The sequence below is a fragment of the Xiphophorus hellerii genome, chromosome 22 (genome assembly GCF_003331165.1).
Source record: "Xiphophorus hellerii strain 12219 chromosome 22, Xiphophorus_hellerii-4.1, whole genome shotgun sequence".
Taxonomy (NCBI): domain Eukaryota; kingdom Metazoa; phylum Chordata; class Actinopteri; order Cyprinodontiformes; family Poeciliidae; genus Xiphophorus; species Xiphophorus hellerii.
Window position 1 is genome coordinate 26,631,512 of NC_045693.1, and position 18,087 is coordinate 26,649,598.

Genomic DNA, 18,087 nt, shown 5'->3' on the forward strand with positions numbered 1-18,087 from the left:
GAAGATTCCCAAAGAAATGACCGGAGAACTGCATTGCAGCTGTGGCTTCGACATCAGCATGTGATTCTGTGCATCAATACTGTATGTAAAGTGCTTTGGGGTTTTTATACATGCCGACTTGTGCGTAAAATAAGCCGCCGCAAAATTTAGGCCCCTGGTCCTGTATCAACCTACCAGACCACTCAGGTTTACTCCAGAACCAGAACCAGACGTGGAGAAGCAGCATTCAGTTTTTATGCTCCTCTAATCTGCAGCAAACTTGCAGAAAACAGCAAAACTGCTGAAAAACCAAGTTCCTTTAAATCAAGGCTAAAAACCCACTTGCTTACACACTTGCTTTGATTGTTCTGTCAGTCAAATGGAACTGAAACACAAACCAACTTTTCCTTTATTATACCACTGCAGTGTATACTCCCTTTAGTGTTTTCATCAGATAGCACTTTGAATTGCCTTGTTTCTGAAATGGGATGAACTTGCCTTGGGGAAAGTTAATAATGGTATTCTCATGATCCCAGATAATGGATTTGTGTCTTCAACTATCTGACATTTCAGTAGCTGGGACAGTGTTGTGCCTTTGGCTTTTAGCTCAACAGATGCCCTAACAAACCCATCGGCATCCTGTCTGAAGTGTGCAGCTCTTCCTCACCTCACATGAGAATAATGAGAGCAAACTGAGGAGCATGTGCATCTGAAAACACTAAACTACCAGATGCATAAGGATTCTTCTGGCATATAGGGAAACTAGTCAGAAATGAAAGAGAACGACAGAGCTTCAAATAACAGTTGCTGTTCGATGCCTCTTGTTTCCTTGAGTCAGTCAGACAGTTTGTGTCTCTGAATGTTTTTGATGTTGTGCCTGAATCCTGAATATATTTAAAGAATCTATTATCCTAATGCTTTTGCGTGCTGAAATTTCTCTGAGTATTAGAAGAGGCTCCATCGAGGATTCTCAGAAGAATATCAAAGTGGGAATTTTGTGCTCAAGGAATATAATTTGTCTACTTGTACTTAGGAATTCGAAGAGCTGTAAGAGTTGTTCTGGACTTGTGAAAGCATAATTATACAAGTCCTGCAGAATTTATTCTATAAATTCAATTTCATAGTTACAGTCCACAAATACTTTGCACCAAATATACCTCCTTATAAAAACTTAATATTTACATAATATATTATAATAATATTTACTCCACATCAAGGCATTAGACTTTAAGACCTTCTCCATGCAGTTTTTTTGTTTGTATTAATAAAGCCAACTAAATAAAGTGCATAAATGCTTTAAAAGCTTTGATAAATATCTCTTGTCCAAGTTTGTCTTGTACTAATTTTTTCCTTCTTTTGCTTCGCCTGGAACATCCTGCTGGTGTTTGACTGTAAGGGAGGCGGTTCTGACGAATAGCTGAAAAAAGGGGCCCCGCTTTAAGAAACTGCCTGATAATAAAGGAGAACAGGATGAAGACATGTTGTACATCCTCTGTGCATTTGAAGAAAATGGCTTTAAGTGTCTGGAGTAACACATTAGAACACCTCTTAATGTTTGGGATTTTGAAAATGAATCTTTTTTACTTTAATTACCTTAGTTGCTCAGAGGTAAGATAAGTTGTTTTTAATTGATTTATTTTTTATATATATTTTTTGCCTTTTGGGCAGTGAGCCATATATTACAGCCATATAATAAAGATGAAATCTATATTTTTGTTTTTCAAAATATAATTTTACTTTCACATTGCTGTATTATTTTCTTTATGAAACCTAAACAAAAATAACGTGCATCAATTCTATTATAGATAAGCTGTTCCACGTTATACTAACTTTTTCCTTCTTTTCTTCCTGACTCCTCCGGCCTGAAACATCCTGCTGGTGTTTGACTGTAAGGGAGGCGGTTCTGACTCGCAAGACCCGGAATATGAATATCTGGCTGAAGGGGAACCACTTTCAGAAACTGTCTGATAATAATGGAGAACAGGATGAAAACGAATTGTACATGTTTGGTACATTTAAAGAAAACTGCTGCGTGGGTTTTAAATGTGTCTGTAGTAACATGCTGAACATTTCGTGGTTGTTGGGATATTTTGTAATGAACCGTTTTAGTTTAATTTCATTCATTGTAATGACCTCTTGTTGAGAGGTCAGAGAAGATGTTTTCCATTGTTCACTATTTGGGGAGTTAGCTTTCTGCGAGCCTTTCAAAGGTGGGACTTTTAACCTTTGTTATATTTGTTTATTTTATTTTTTTCCAATACATAGACTTTGTTTTCTACATTGCTGGTGCTACTGAGCAAACACTGAACAACAAAAATGTTGTGCAACATGTGCATCTTTGGTGTTTGGGAGTTTTAAGATAAACTTCAAAATTCACCATCATGTTTCTACTGCCTGGACATAATATTAACATTTTTGGAGAGGCTCATCTGGAAATCTATAAGGGAATCTCTTAAGAGTTTCTGTGGAGTGAGCAAAAGATTAGGGTGATGGTAAGGAGGCAATTCGACCATGAAGACTTGGAGCTCATTATGATGAATCAGCAAAACATTCAAAAACATGCTAAGCCTCTATAACAAAAGGTTCATCGCTTTAATGCCAGTAAAGATTTTTCAGTTCTATATTTAAAAGGCTATAAACCATTTACATTCTTCTCCAGATCCAAGATTTCCTTCCTTTGACTCAGATCAGCTGATCCAGTGGCTTCCTGTATAGACCAGATATTTGTTTTATTTGCTTTCTGTTTAATTTTGCCTTGTTTAGTTTTTTTTCTGTTTGTTGAAACACCTTGTGTTAATTTTTCAAGGCACCATATAAATAAAGTTTTTATCAGGAACTTTAAGCAGGTATTAGTTTTCATTAAGCGAACATTTTGGCATTACTTTTTCGCTGATGTATCATTTTCTAATCTAAAATGTCGTCTTTGCATCAGTTGTAAGCAGAAAATCATTAATAAAATAAAGGTTTGAAAGCAGTCTCTTTGGAATTGATCTGTTTCACTTATTTGTTACTAAAATAAATGGACTTACAAAAATAGAACTTATTGAAAATGACTGCATGCACAACTATAGATATTATGTACTACATTTATTATAGTCATTATGCATTAAAAAGAGCAAAATCGCTCTCCTAAGCAATAAACCATCACAGGACCAGTGAATAAAGACATATTTAGTTTAAGAATTTATTAAAAAGCATTTGTCATATGTTATCTTCAAATATTGCAGACCTCTTTTTTTGTACAAAAACAAAACAAAAACAACCTCATCAACTCTTGCTAATGGCACAATGGCTGTAGAACTTTGCATGGATCTAATGTACTGAAAAATAAACACTGATGGAAAGATTAATAAAAAAAATAAACAAACAAGAGGAAAAGTGCTTACTATATTGGTTACATTCTCCACAAATCACACCAGTAAAACTGAGCTTTCAAGTTTGTATGTCTAATAAAGAATAGAATCATAAATGAAGAACTAAAACTAATGTAAGGCTTTAACCTGAAGATCCTAATGAAGAACAGCTGAAAGAGGAAAAAATAGGACTGATTACACATTGTCACACAGATATCGATTTCACACATCGTCACAGTCAGACTGCATGCATGCAGCCATTTTTCTCAGTGTGGGTACATTTACATCATGTCATCATCTCCTCCTCTGTACATGTCGGCCAGTTTCTTGAAGCGAGGGCCAAATTCTCTGAGGGAATCGTAGTCCTGGTCTCCGTCGCTCGAGGAGCACAGAGACGAGAGTTTTTCTGCCTCAGAACCGCCTCCTTCCAAATCAAACACCAGCAGGGAGTCGTAGGGGGGAGCAGTCGGGTCGTTATCTGCCGCCTTTAGGTTCTGTGTCGTAGAGTGAAATATGTTATAATGCTCAAAGGCTTATTTTCCAACAGAAGTAAGTTCTTTAGTGGTGTTCTGAACTCGCATCATCAATGAAGCCGCCGATATCTTCTGGGTTGGCGGGTCGAGGTTTATACACAACAGGCCGTGTCTGAAAAACTGGAGCCACTTCATCCCTGAACACATGGGGACGGTTGTCCAAACCACGGTGGAGAACACCCAGATCAAAGTAGTCCTAATGGAGAATAATGCAAAATAAAACTTCCTTTTAGATTACAAGGCATGAAAACAGTCACTGGATTGTCAAACCTGACAGATTTAAATACGTTCTCATGAACAGTTATAGCCATCTGCCCCATGTAAAAAATATTACATGTAAACAATATTCCAGAGTATAAATCTTGATTATATAAGCAGCATTTACCTGGTCCTCCTCTCCGCCTCCCTCCTCATCATAACAAAAGATGTCGTCTCTGATGTTGTAGCAAAGGTTGTCCCTTCTTTGGCTTGTTTTTATTTGCCAACAGTAGCAGCAGCAGGACCAGCACTGAAAGAGCATAAAGTTGACATGATTTCTCATTTCAAGAGCAAAGACTGGACAGATCAAAACCATTAGCAATTTTTCTTCAGACCAACTTTCTTAGAGAGAACCCATATTGATCTAGAAATGTGGTAAATTCTTAAACTCACTAAGTAGCAGGAGGACGCCACTGAGTATTCCCAGGATGACTGGCATGCTGGAGCCAGCAATAACTTTCTCTATGCACCTCACTTCTTCTCCAGTGCAGTCACACACTTCAGCTTCGATTGTGTTGAGCTGAAACAGGCCCTGGTTGTCTGAAACCTTCATGCCCACTTTGTAAGTTCCACTCTCCAGCTCACGTGTCAAAGTCAGAACAATACCAGTTTCTGAAAAAGAAAAATATACAATAAACACACTTAAATAACTAATTCCTACATTGCCAATTGTTTTGTCAATACAAGTTTCTTTTCATCAAGTCTTATTCCATTCCCACCACAAACATTTAGATTTGTTTTATTCAGTTGATTTTAAGCAATATTTCTATTTTACTATAGGCAGGTTTTATTTGCAGCGGTAACTTTGGGTCGGTCAGCTGTCTCCCAGATAAACAGAAAAGTCAACAGGCCTTTGGAATCATTTACATCACCATGATTACAGAAACAGCAACAAAATACTGTGATATAATTGTTAGTTCATATCAGTCATTCCTAGTTTACATACTGTTGTCGTTCATCCTAGCGGTCCAGTTAGTCTTAGCAGAGTCCTGTAAGACGACGCTGTATGGAAAAGTAAAGCCTGGTCCATCTTTATCTGTTACACTTAGCAGCTGAGAAACTGGCCTCTTGTTACACATCTGTGGAAACAAAATGAATTTAAAACACTGATGGGATTATGCTACAGTATATTTGTAATTTTCTATTTAACAATTGAAAATTAAGTCAAACTATAACTCTGAAGCTCCTGAATAGGTAAGTGCAAAACGTAAATGATCTGGTCCTGGTTCAGGTGGAGGGTACGTACTTTAACTAAACGATCGTCAATGGAGGGGGGGTTGTCGTTGACGTCCTCAAGTGTAATGATCAGAGTTCCAGTTCCTGTAGCTGGGATCTGATCTGGAGACATGGAAGATAAAAAGTAGAAGCATGAATAGTCCTGTTGACACCTTCAATGATCTACTGAGGAAGGAGTCAAAAATCTCTACAAGAAAAGTTTGAGAAATTCAGAACTGCTCCAGATGATAATATTCTAAAGAACTCTTTTCAAGGCAAGCTTTACACTTTTAGCTCAAACCATTAAATTCCTTTTAACTTGCAGTGATTCATATAGATTTCCTCCAAAACCATTAAGACAGTTCATCCTCACACCTACCATCATCATCATATGCACCAATCAATGCTGTGTATTTATTCTCTTTGACAGCATTATCTTCTCTGTCCATTTTGTTTCTCACTTTTATCTCACCAGTACCCTTATCAATGACAAGCCAGCCAGCTGGGTCATCGAGTATTTTATACCTGAACATCAAGGACAAAAATTTATATAAATAACACAAAGCAGGACTTTGTAAGCAGTATGATCAAGAAAAGAGATTACTTATCTACAACATAAATTTAAAATATACAGGCTGTGACTCTTCAAGATGGAGGATTTTCAGGTTCCTTACATGACTTTCTGTTTGCGTCCAACGTCTGGATCAGTAGCTGTGTATCGCACCACAGTGCTGTTCTCAGCAAGATCCTCACGTTTGGAAACATGCTTCTCTTTAGGATCAAAGATGGGAGGTTCATTGACATCCTCCACAGTCACCACCACTGTAGCAGTGGAAGTGACCAAGGGGACAGCAAAAGGAGCCTCATTCTCCACTGTGACCAGTAGAGTGTGCTTACTGGTTCTCTCAAAGTCCAGACCCTGGTTTAGTGGAAGAAAGGTTTAATGGTAACTCAGACATGAACAGTTCAGGCTGAACTTCAGCTGATAAATGTAACTGAATTTTGCTTAAAAACAAAATACTTTGAAATAGTTACATTTGGTCCAACAGTCAGAACCTGCTGTTCCTCCTACCTTAGCAGTACTGATGATTCCTTCTTGTTTGTTTGTTCCTGTTTCCACAGTAAACAGATTTCCTGGATCTCCATCAATGATGTTGAACTTTGCATTCCAGGCCATGCTATGAGGCTCATCACCGTCCGTCACCAACATCTTAACAACTAGAGCGTCTACTTTATTCTCTTCAACTGTGGCCTCATACTGAGAGGAGACAGAAGACATTTTTAAGGTTGCTCACCACAACAAATTCCAAATTATCTTCACACATTTGCATACATATATACACATTTATCTACACAACTTGTCCTTTAACCCTTGGGGATTCTTGGCTGACCAAAATGGGAAATCCTGCTTTACTGCTTTTTTTCATTCTCAACATATCATAGGTTAATTTTGTGAAACTTGGCCAAGACTTTTTAAAATTTTCGTTTAAAAAATTATTGTCCCTTTGATTATTCACAAGAAAAACTAGTTTGGGTGTGATGACCTCCCTGATATTACCACAGGCGCCACCCTTTAATTAATCGAGTTAATTATTTACTATTAGATGAGAGGAACAGTCTGTTTATGCAGGTGCATCTTCAGTTAGGTTAGTTTGCTGGTAATTTCTCTAAGAGACAACCAGGACTAGAGAACTCCATGGAGATGATTTTACCAGATTACAAGTCTGAGGATGATGAGGATGTCTGATGTAAATATAAGCAGAAGTCAAAATTCATATGAGGGGCAGGAATTGCAGCCTGGCAAAGGAGGACTCTGCAGCTGAGAGGAGGAAGAAGCAATGGATGATGGGAAATCTCCATGGAGAAAAAAGACAGGGAAATCAGGATCTTCCACATATGAAAAGTCTCTGTCATACTTTTCTCCTCATATTTTAACTCCAGGATTTCTATCTTGCCAGAATCTGCAGGCCTTTGACTACATTCATCTCTCTTTACAGACTTCCTGCAGCTAATCCTGCACTTCTCAGACCTACAGGGGAGGTCATCAGTAAATATATGGAATGATTTGGGTGAGAAGGAGCAGGTTTGGTGTCTACATGTTAAAAATACTGCATATTTTGTTTTTTGCCCCTTCAAAATATTTATTTTTTTTCTGGACAAAAAGTTAAGTTTATCTGTATAGTGGCAACGAGGCAGATAAAAGTGCTTTATATAACAAAACAGGTATAAAACTAGGGCTGAAACTATTCCTCTAATGATTAGAGTATATTGATTATTAAAATTCCTCGAGAAAAATTTATCTGATCAAAGCTTCGATAAATTATGTTTTATTATGTAGTGCACCTTGTTCCACCCAGATGACTATTGGTCGTGGGCAGCGATCTTACTTCTATCTTACAGTCGTTGTGAAGTGCCAGCAGCATGGTGTCGAATTGTGTGACGTTTTGTCAGGGTTTGGGGGACAAATAAGGACGGTTGAACTTTGTGGTGTGATGGTTGGACTATGACAGTTTTTCTGGCATCAGGATTTTGAACCGAACAGTAGGAATGGTGCAGAGAGAAAGAGATCAGATTCCTTGGATAATCGTAAAAATATTCTAAAGAGAACTCGATTAATAAAATATTCTTTTACAAGAGCCCTAAGTCAAACCATAGAAAATACTTTAAAAATGAGAAAACCCTCATATCTTTATTGCTGGATAGATCTTTAGTTATTGAAAAGATTTAATGCATGGAAAGTGGAAAAAAAATAAATACTGAGTTTTTATTGCACTTTTGTAAGATGCACAGTTTTAGGTCATGAATGTACAGAGTGTCATTTTTTACTCTCATTGCTCCAAAATTAATGCGTAAACATCAATACTGTTATTAATTTTTGATGGGTAAAGGCTGGAACATCCACATCAAAAAGATTCAATTTTGCTGGTTTTTTTGTTTTTAAATATTGAATATTTGGGGTTTTTCTCCGTCAAACACAAGACATTTTTAGACAAAACATAGAAAATATTTTTTAAATATGAAAAACATTATATCTGTAAGGTGGTTCTCTCTATTAAAAAAATGTCAAGTTTTAAGTGCAACTAATTTATAAATGGAGACGTTCAAACAAAACCTGTTTAAACCAGTTTTAAACAACAGGTTTAAAAATGTTAAAAAGTCATGTGTTGTACTTACTCTGGACTCTGTAAAGACTGGAGCGTGATCGTTGCTGTCCGTCACTCTGATAATCACTTTGGTAAATCCAATCAAACGTTCTCCCTTCATGTCAGCTGCCTGTACTTCCAGTTCATACTTTGGGACTTTCTGTAGGATGAAATGTTGACTTTAATTAAACAAAGACACTTTTAGTTCATCGTCACTGAACTGTAGAAAATCAGCTTTCTAAAATATTCAACACTATTTCAGTCCTCAGTTATCAAGGCAGAGCTTAGATGCCTCTAAGAAAAACTTAGTTTAGAAATTATTTAGGTTCCAACAAACAGCACAGAGCTCATTCTGAGAAACATAGAAAAAAAGATTTAATGAAATCATGCTAATTCATAATTAGGTATGTGTGTTTGTAGCTTCCAGCAGAGAACATAGAATCTGATACAGGACACTGCAGGAGAGGAGGGGAAATGATGGACACCAGGAAGAACAAGAACAGAAAGAAAAACATTATACAGAATCATGTAGAGCAACTCAACCAGCAGAAACAACACAAACCCAAAGGACACCAGGTCTAGGTGCAAAGATAGGCTAGTTTCAATTTTAAACCTTGCTGACTTGCTGGAGGGATTTTGCAAGGCTATAAACTGAAGCAATGACTTGTGTTAATCATATTAGAGGAGTAGTTATCTGTTACTAGTAGCTCTGTTTGCTGAGCTGCATGAAGCTGATCTCAGTGAAGAGCCAAAGACCAAGTCTTTATAAGACAGAAACACCAGTCTTATGTTGTGACCAGTCCTGATAATTAACATTTATCTTCAGACTTTCTGGCAGCTTGATATGCTTCAGCTGTCAAGAGATGCTACAATCGGTGCACCCTATATATTTTGCTGGACGTTGTAAAAGTGGCAGATTTAAGTGTTTTAGTAACCACACTTTTCCTTATGAAAATGTACAACACCTTCACTTTTCCTGCAATTTTGCTGAAAATCTGTGGCAGTCTATTTTTTTCAAGCATCCTGCACACACATTGAGAGTGATGAGAGCATCGTGTCTCTGCAGCAATCACAAATCTTTATTTGTAGCTTAAAATTTATCACCATCAACTTTGAAAAGCTTTTGCTCTCTGACACTGATGGAAATGAGGTAGGTGATGAACTTTAACAAAGACCTAAAATACACTTTTGATATAATCCAGCATATTTTCTTGATAAGTACAATTGCATTGTGTTCTGCTAAAGTGCAATTCCTGAAAAACTAATAATTCAAATGAAGAACTAACTCATTAACTAAATATTGCTGTTTTCGTGCTATAAAAAAATTACTTGTCTTTTCATGTCAACTTCAGTTAATTATAAGGTATAAATATCAGCATGATAAGTCATAATATTTAAGAATAATATTGAAACTCTTTGTTTCTTGGAGGTTTTATTCTTGGGAATTATTGAATGATCTGTTCTTAATGCCTGACCAGATTGAATTGTGAAATGGTCCAGATAGAGCATGATTTAGTTAAACCAATAGAAATCACTATTTTACTCAAGCATTTTGCCAATTTACTTACTATTTTTTCTCTATATTACTCAAGCATGCATATGTTTAAAGGTCAATGGCATATGTATTTTTTATTTCAGAGCAGGATTACTGGCAGCTTTGCATTTGAGTGATTCCATTGCAAGGTGCAAATGAAACAGAGCAGGTTTCCTCTCTGCTCTACTGCTGTTAGATCAACAGCCTGCAAATGTTTCTGAGGTAGGAGGAGAGCACAGCAGCTCTCATTGCAGCTTTATTTTAATCAATTAATCAAAACTATATTATTAGAACTATGAGAAATTAATCTTAATTTTAAGTTTCAAACATCAGTCAAAGAGATTTGACTGAAACGGCACATAAGAAATTTGACAATAACTTCTGCTTTTGAAACTCTACATCATCTTCCCAAATCTGTGCGTTTCATAAGAAAAATACACATTAACCTAATTCTGATTTTAGTCAGATGAGCCAAAACTGTCAGAATTCTCACCTCTCGGTCCAGTCCAGCTTCGTTGACTCTGATGACTCCAGTTGCTGGATTGATGGTAAACATGTTGGGACTGGGCTCCTCTGGCTTCTGACTCATTATACGGTACCTGATATCAGAGTTGTCAGTATTTGGCTCATCAGCATCTGTGGCCACAACCTGAATCACGTCAAAACCTAATCAAGAGGAAACAACGAACAACAGTGAGAGCAGCAGCTATTAAGATTTAACAGTGAAGGTAAGCTGAACTAAGAAACTCACCACTTTAAAACAATTTGTTGTTGATGTTGACTTTTTTATATGTTCTATTTACAAGGGTGAGCAGGAAACCCATTAAACTGTATGTTATAACTAAGGAATATAATTTATATGAGTAGCAGGTTGATATAAAAAAAAGATGTCAAACAACATAAATGGTTTACATAGTCCAGTAAAAAGTCTTATCTAAATTTAAAAGAGACAAAGCCCAAATTGCTTTATTGCAGGAAACACAACCAGCTGATATTGAGCATGTAAAATTGAACAGGATGGGTTTTCAACATGTTTTTTATGCTTCCCGTAGATCTGGGAGGCAAAGGAGGGGAAAAGGGGGAGGATTTAGCTATTTAGAACTCAACTATGAACACATATCAGAATACAAAGAAAAGGAAGGTTGATATATAATGATAAGATTGATGATACCATGACTACCCTCCTGAATATGTGTATTTCACCTGACAGCAATTGTATAAACCTGTATAAACTTATATACAAATAACAAGGAGTCGGAAAACTTTTCTATGTGGTAGTGACTTCAATGTCCTATTAACCACTAGACTGGATTCTTCTAATTCTTCTAAGCACTTTGAAATGCCTTGCTGCTGAAATGTGCTATACAAATAAAATTTGATTGATTGATTGATTGATAATGGAAAAGGAGATGGTACACCTTATGGGTGATTTAGGATTAGTTGATGTTTGGAGAGAATATTCCTACTTCTCATTCCCACACAACATATTTTAGGTTAGATTACAGCCTTATGTTCAAGAATGATTTAAGCTGAAAAGATGTGAAGTAGTTCCCTGTACAATTTCTGATCATATCCCAGTTTATGCTGATATTTGTCTGAACAGGAAGAATAGAGCATCCATGCATCCATCCATCCATCATCTTACACCCTTATCCCATTGGGGCTGGGAGGGGTGCTGGTGCCTATCTCTAGCTGTCAACAGGCCAGAAGAAGAGGATGTACTTTTCCATCACTCGGGTTCCACAGTTTTTGCACTGTGGGAGGAAGCCAGAGAACCCAGAGAGAACCCACGCAGGCACAGGGAGAACATGCAAACTCCACACGGGATCGAACACAGAACGTTCTTGCTGCCATGTAATGCTACCAACTACGACACTGTGCAGCCCATTGTATTGTATACATATGCCTTTAAATTAATTGGTATCTCCATAATCTAATCCATTCTAGATTGTATTTAATGTAGTTAACAAAGTCTAAATAAGTAAAGTTGTAAATTCTTTAAATTCTGGTATTTAAATTTCACATGAATAGTTTTCATTGTAGTTCTGAGAAGTGAAATGTATAATGGAACACAATGTCTTTCACCAGTAGTTGGCAGTAAAGTCCCTTTAAGTTGGCTGCCCCCCCCCCCGTCTTAAGACGGTCAAAAAAAGAAGAGGATGTGCTTTCCCATCACTCGGGTCCATGTGATGGATATGTGACTGAGGCTCTGTGGTAGATTCTTGTGATAAGGAAAGTTATAGGTTCAATTCCAGCTTCCTTCTGCCACATGTTGATGTGCCTCTGGGCACTGACAAAAAGCTGAATATTATGAAAAAGTATGAAGGTTATGAATACCAAGAGATATAGCCGGCATTAGGAGAGCAAGCTGAGTAGTATAAAAGTCACTAAAAGTCCTTAGTATGAATGCATACAGCATTCACACTAATGAATGCCTACAGCATTCACACTAATGATCAAAAACTTCTGTACATTTCACTGGCTGGGAGTAAAAAGGCCCTCAAAGAAGATGGCTTAAACAGGAACCTCCAACAGCTGAAGACTGGGTTAACGTAGTGAAAGAGATCCATGTATTGGAGAGATTGTCTTTTTCTGTCAAAGTGCAGAGGGACACTTTCTACAAGATATGGTCAAAGTGGATGGATTTTGTCAAGCCTGTTATGTCAGATTATTCTTAAAACTTTGCCGTCATTCAGATTGATGCTTTGATTTGAAATGTGATGTCAAGGATTGGATTATATTCCAGCTACCAACCGTTCAAGTTTTGGTTTGTTTTGGTTTTTCTTGGGGGAAAAAAAAAGTAAAAATAAAAGAAAGCAAAAGCTATTTAATTTTATTACTGTAATGTACTTTCTCAGTAAAAGGTTTCATATAAAAAAATAAAAGCAGATACTTTATATTTCCCAAAGAGTGGAATGTGCATATCGAGCGGCCCAACAGACCAAGAGCCAGACCTGTCCACTGGCAAGTCGTGCTTTAACCAGTTAATGTGTGGTTGGGATCTACTCCAGGTAGCGAGCTTTTCCACTAAATGGTCTGTTCCTCACTATCATGGGTGGAACATGAGCGCACAGGAGTTGTGGTCAACTCTCCTCTGATGTTTGCAGCAACACTCAGCAATGAAGAACCTCGAGGTTCTGATGGTCTCAAATAAACCCAGATATTTAATTTTGTCTTATAGGAATTCATTGCTGTTCCTAACATAACAATAAAGACACAGATCAGCTGATTATTACCCTATGCATATAAATATAATTACATTCTAGTACTTTTTTTTTATGTGCAACCTTTGGATTTAGGTAATGCAGTCAAAAGATTTAAAAAGCTATGCCTGAACTTTATTATTATATTTTTAATCCAAAAGAAAAAGTTTACATCACAAGCTAAAATTATGTATTTCCGATGTTTCACACAAAACTGCAGGTCCACCAGAAAGCTGACCACAACTGAACCATTTCCTCTTTATTGCCGTTTGTTCTTCAAGGTGACGCGCTGCCATTAGCTTAGTTTGCCATTCCACTTCAAAACTTAACGTGTTCCTGGTTCTGTTCATGATTCAGAATTGTTTCTCCTTACTGAACAGCTCTATGATGGTTTGGACTGTTTTTAGAAACAGCACCAAATGGAAATACAAAAACTAATTTTTGCTTAACAGGCCCCTTTATATGCACCAATTTTTTGTTAAAATTGTTCAAAGGGTCCTGCCAAAGGTTTCAAGCATACTTACAACTTGTAAAAAGTAAAACATTTTCTTTTTGCATGTTCACTATCTGAATCCTGGGACTTTACCTTTTGTCGAAGCCTCTGGAACTTCTCCCTTATAGGTAGACTGATTGAAAACAGGTTTGTTGTCATTCTGGTCAATTACATTGATTATAATTTCCATAGGTTGCTCTGCATTTGTACCACGTCCAACTTCCTCAAAATGGACATGAAGCTGTAAAAATGACAATTTCAACATATTAGAATAATATGATCTCTGATTTTATGTTGCAAGAAAAGGTATATTTTATTTTCTCATTTCATAAATTATACTCAGTATATTTAATCAGAGATGACCAGTTTTATTTGAGTATTTTTTGTAAACTTGACAATTGTTTCAGAATTTTTTTATCTCGACTTTCTTCAATATTTCATCTTTAACAGTGAATAGAAAAGCATCAAGCTAAAGGTATGAGAGAAAACACTGACCATGTACTTGTCCTGTTTCTCTCTGTCCAGTTCCTGTGTGACATACAGATCACCATTGTTTCTATCCATGGTGAAAAGACCAACAGGAAACTCATCAGCTCCAGGACCAGTGATTTTGTACTGGATCTTCTTCACTTTATCGATATTAGAGCGAAACTGGACAACACAGACCAAGGTTATATTCAGATACAATTAAACAAAGCACAAAAAATAGAGGAGGAATACATCTTAAAATACAAGGTATAATTGAAAGAGCAAATAAAATTACACTGAATTATCCGTTCATTTTAATTTCTCTTACCCGAACAAGAACAAGGGGATAAGGTCCTCTGTGATTCTCAGCAACATTAAGAGGAGGGACAAGCCAACAGCCTCTCTTCCTCCTCTTCAGTCCTGGATTAGATTTTGGGAAATACAGAATGGGAACCTGTGGAGCGTCCTAAGGAAACAAATATTTTCTAATCAGTAAACAAACAATCAGAAAGACAAATGCATCCCGACTTCAAATTTAACACAATAAAGTTCCCGTCTGACATGAAGCTCTTAATATAAATTTTCTCTGGGCCAGAAGTTCAAATGAACCAGTCATAAAAAGACATCTGGGACATGAAGACAGTACAAAAAAAAGCATAGAAGCAGAAAATGTTAAATACAGCCACAAAGTGGCAGTGTTTCACAGAAAAACATCTCTGCTTTAAAAAGCATTTGTTCAACACAACACAGCTCCTTGGTAGTGTGAGGGTTACATAAGTACAGAGCCCACAAAGAGCATTCACTTCCTTGGATGTTTTATATTTAAGCCCAAGCAGTGAAGCGCTGAGTCGGCTTATTGTAATGTTTTTATTATGGTTCAGTTTAAACCGGGGTGGGCAACTCCAGGCCTTGAGGGCCGGTCTCCTGCAACTTTTAGATGTATCTCTACTTCAACACACCTTAGTCAAATAATGAGGTTATTAGCAGGACTCTGGAGAACTTCACTGCACTTGGGAGGTGATTCAGATATTGGATTCAAGTGTGTTGGACCAGGGAGACATTCAAGAGTTGCAGGACACTGGTCCTCTAGGACCAGGTTTGCCCACCCCTGGTTTAAACAAATTGGCTCTTTGGAGGCCTAAACATATCTGAAAACTTGCCAAACTAGGTGGACGCATTAGGCCTGAAAAAAACTTATGCATTTTAACATTGTCACAAAAATCATAACAAACGGCTCAACACCACTACTCTGCAACTTTCAAAACACCCTGCTCATTAACCTTTATTGTGGAGGTAGAAAATTTGGTCCACTTCAATCCATTTTGGATTGTGACTTTGATGCCATTTTCACCGTTAACAGACTCCACATTTGATCAAACTCCTCCTAGAAATTTCAATCAATCAGTTTTAAACGTGGCCAGTTTGTTCATAATGCATGGCCAAATAAAAGTTAAGGTGAAAAAACATCTCTTGGAGTCGTGGTCAAAACCCAACATGAAGTCTTCCATTTCGGATCAAAGCCACCATTTTGTCTTTTATAGACATGTATCTAAGCAAATTAATCTTGAAATATAGACTCCAGAGTCACTCAACAGAGTCTTGAGGCATTGAAGATCACAAGTTATCAAAATCTTTTTTGAACGTCAAACCATGTGGGCAACCCTCAAGACCTGACTATTCACCATGAAACATCAAGGTGCTGTTATGGATTCAGTGTTTTGCTCTCTTTTATCCTCTATCTGCTTACACACACACACTGCAGCTTACATAACCATGTTCATGTGTGACTGCCACCAGTCGTGTAAAAAGACTGAAACTGATTAGACTACCCTTAAGGGAGGGTACAGATTGCAGAAAAGAATAAAAAGATAAATTCACGCTACAGTCTTTGCCTCACTTGGTTTCATCCATAAGATGAGCTCAGTGTGGCCCCATTGCTGGACGGTGAATGTAACTCTGCATCTGTTCCATTTGTATGACATGTATGGCTTGTAACATTTGATCATTTTTCAGCATTAAAGCCTGTTTTTATATATAACCATATCTCATTATTTCAAGGTAATTTACAGTAAGGGGTTCTGGTCGGGTCCTGAAACTGGTAAACGGACCTGGTGGAACCCAAAGACTAAAATCAATGCACTTCATGAATGCAATAGCTTCCACTTACAAGGTCACAGCTTCAGCAGACTTTCTACATCTCTGTACAGACCTCCACTCATCACATTCACCAGGTCAGTTTTCAGCCAAACTATCAAGACATGCTGATGGGCTCGCACTGAACTAGACTGAAGATTTGGAATTAGGAAGAGCTGCTAAATGTGCCGTCTAGTGGACGGTGCAAGAACGGCGCAAAAACGTTGATTATAACGGGATGGCAGTGCCAAAGCTCCTGCGGTTGCCACTGAGCTGTATGTGGCTTTAAATTTTAGTGCCTCTATAAATCAATCATAATCAACAAGTTTTTTCTTAGATAAAATCCAAAAACCATTTAGATGACAATCTGAAAAAGGATGTCAATCTGCATTCTTAACAAAAAAAATAAAAAATCTTTTCTGACCCATATCATACCACGTCCTTCCCTACCTGTTTAGTGGCAGAGTCCATCTCAAGCTTTTGGTGACCCTCATGAAGGACAACTTGTGCGTTTACCTGGAGTAGAAAGATCACAGTAACTTCAGCACAGCTTAATGTCAGAAGAGGGTTTGAAAAATAGGACTTCAGGAAGATGATCTTAAATCTATTGTTTCATTGAGCTTGTGACAAGCAGCCTCACAGGAAAGATTGTTTTTCTTTTTTTATCTTTCTTTTAAAAATTTACTTAGCATTGTAATTTTAGTAACACTTACCCATGCCTGCAAACCAACACCTTATCATTACACTCTATTCTATTTACACACTATTCCGAAAAGTTCAAAATGACTTGAATAAAGGATGAGTTGCATTTTCACACAAAGTCTTTTCAACAGGTAGGTTATATATCCTGGGAAAGTGTTCAGATATGGCTAAACTACGTCCACAAATATTTCAGATATCTCAAAGTAACAGATATAACCAATAGCAAAACATGTCGAAACAATATTTAAAATAAAAGTCAAAACAGCGGGAAAAAACTCCTACCTGGAAAATGACGAATAAAACTCCCAAAACCGCAAACCAGGCGGTCCCCATTTGTGTTTGAAGCCTCTTAGAAAATCCTTCTCGTAGAAAAAAACAACTTTCTTTGTATTCCGGTGCGAAGCGTCTCCCCTTCTGTACTCTGTAAGTAGTTTCAGCGTCTGAATGCGATCAGTTCCGCGAGCTGATCCAGGTACGCTCAGTGTGACGTCAGCTCACAGGTGAGTCCCGATCCGACTTCCTCTTATGGTCATGAAGCGCCACACCTGAGGAAGGAGAGACCAGAAGTTTCGCTCACTTTTCCCTTCAGACAAACTCGCAGATTTACAGAAGATAACGGTCTGTGGCATCCATGTGATTCACTGTAGACAGTGAGCCTGTCTAACTTCAGTGAGCTGCTCTCCATTTAGTCTCATTTCCTTTAACTGACAATTTGTCCAACAAAGATCCGCCTCCTCTTTCTCTTTCTCTCTGTCTCCCACTCACACACACACCCACATTTCAGTTGACTGAACGTATATTTACATAGAAAACACTCATCCATAAGTCAAAAGAAAAGTGGTTGGTTGTTATTGTGGAGTATTATTGGTGGTCTGTGTGGCATGACTAGTGCGATGGGGTTGCCAGTTCAGTGACCGTTGCCACACTTGCTTTGTTGTTGTCCCTGGTCTGAGTTGTGTTTCTTGTCCTTGCAGAGATTTTTAGGTGTTGACTCTCAGGTTAATCTTACCTCCTTCAGGTTAAAGGAGTTGCTACAGGAAGTTTGTGCTTAGTTCACACTGCAAGATTTTTAA

General features: G+C 37.5%; 1 pseudogene; it reads right to left on the reverse strand.

Moving 5' to 3' along the window:
* Nucleotides 1-3,213: 3,213 nt before the first annotated feature.
* On the reverse strand, nt 3,214-17,643 carry LOC116712574 (B-cadherin-like; annotated as a pseudogene).
* Nucleotides 17,644-18,087: the final 444 nt, after the last annotated feature.